The sequence below is a fragment of the Lagenorhynchus albirostris genome, chromosome 5, assembly GCF_949774975.1.
Source record: "Lagenorhynchus albirostris chromosome 5, mLagAlb1.1, whole genome shotgun sequence".
Lineage (NCBI taxonomy): Eukaryota > Metazoa > Chordata > Mammalia > Artiodactyla > Delphinidae > Lagenorhynchus > Lagenorhynchus albirostris.
The window spans coordinates 126,454,926-126,456,793 of record NC_083099.1 but is presented as its reverse complement, the minus strand read 5'-3'; the positions used below and the strand labels follow the sequence as shown (position 1 = coordinate 126,456,793).

At 39.4% G+C, this 1,868-nt stretch overlaps 1 non-coding gene across 1 annotated transcript; it reads right to left on the bottom strand.

The window, feature by feature from the left end:
* Positions 1–1,559: 1,559 nt before the first annotated feature.
* On the bottom strand, positions 1,560–1,666 carry LOC132521443 (U6 spliceosomal RNA). Its single transcript, XR_009540890.1, has one exon. It is a non-coding gene; the product is annotated as a U6 spliceosomal RNA (small nuclear RNA).
* Between the last annotated feature and the right edge of the window lie 202 nt (positions 1,667–1,868).

Here is a 1,868-nt window from a genome sequence, read left to right as displayed (position 1 = left end):
GAGTTTCAGTGTGGGAAGATAAAAATGTTCTGGAGATGGTATATGAGCTTTTGTCTTAGACTCTACTCTCAGAGGAAAATGGTTAATATATGATGCTCTTTTGCTAGTGGCTAGAAAACAAGGGTCTGGGAACCAAAGGGTAGAAGTAGGATTGGCTCTTTTAAACATCATTCCCAGAGACTCACTTGGGGACCAGAGTTGTCCTCACAATCTTAGGTTCTTCCTGAATATGAAGTGTGGTTCTTATGTATATAACACACCTATTGAGGATACAGTAAGGGTTCCACTGAATGAAGCTATACTACCCCAGTCACTGTTGGATCCTCATGTGAGAGGACCAGTAGGACAAGATACAAGTTCTATACTGGTGGGGAACTTGAGTCTGATTATCACAAGGAGATACTGCTACCTAGTGGGATGGAGGAGAAGTAGCTCTGAGATTTGGGAATACACTGAAGTGTCTTTCAGTGATTCTGTGGTCAGTGACAGCTGTAAATAGGCAATTGAGCAACCTTGGCCCAACTAGGACAAAAAAATAAAAGCTCAGGTTTCTAAGTGATGAAAGTCTAGGTCATTCGACCAGAAGAACAATCTAGAGCTGCCAATATGCTGCAAGGTTGAGAGAAATAGAAAAATGATGATACAGATTGATGGTGGTATCAGTTATGACTTCAGGCCGACTGCAACAGCAGAGATGGCTCCATCAGTCTGTTGTGTTAGGTCCTTGCAGGCACTGTGGCTGGTCATAACTTGAAGGGGACTATAATATTTTGGACTTAAAGGAAGGCATGTCATGAACTGTAATGTTAGAGGGAGACTGTATTGGGCATAATTACCTTCCTTTTTTTTTTTTTTTTTAACCAATGAATTACTTAACAAATTTTTAATGAAATGCCCTATTGATTTACTTTTTGGCTAAGTGCCATGATGTCATAAATACAGTAATAGAAATTCCTAGACTTACATAATTGACCTGCTTGGAAGCCATCAATATTCCCTATTGTTGACCAAATAAAGCTCATATTTTCAGTCTAGAATTTTAGACCTTCCATGACTTGGGTCCAAGATACCATATAAAACTTAGGTTCTATTATTTTAAAACACATAACTCAAACTCCAGTCAAATATATACTCTTATGGTTTCTACACAGGACTTGCATATTCACACATCTGCACTTTTGCTTATGTTTCTGCTCAGGATTATCCCTCTCCCCCATTCATTGTTGGATCCTCTTCAAAGAAGCCTTAAGGCTTATTCAAATACAATATCCTGAAAGTTGACGAAGAATAGATTTCCCTAATCACAACACACATACAATTATTTATCATCATAGCTGAGAGACATTGTAGCTTGGAGTCTAAGAACATATATCGGGGGCTAGTATATCTGAATTCAAGCCTAGCTGCATCATTTACTATCTTTGCCTCCCTTTCCTTATCTTTATTTATTTTTTAAACATCTTTTTTGGAGTATAATTGCTTTACAATGGTGTGTCAGTTTCTGCTTTATAACAAAGTGAATCAGCTATACATAAACGTATATCCCCATATCTCCTCCCCCAAATGTGGAATGCTTCATGATTTTGCATGTCATCCTTGCTCAGGGGCCGTGCTAATCTTCTCTGTATCGTTCCAATTTTAGTATATGTGCTGCCGAAGTGAGCACGGGCATAATACCTTCTTTTACTCCCTCTACTTCTGTGACCACCAGCCCTATGCAGGACTTGACTAACTCTGCAGATGCCACCAGACAGAGTTTCTACCTTGTATCTTTACTACATTCTTCTAACTTCCTACCAAGGGCTTCTGTGCTCCTTGGCATTGACATCATCTTGGGGAACCTGCTCAGTTCTTGCGTATGTGCAAGC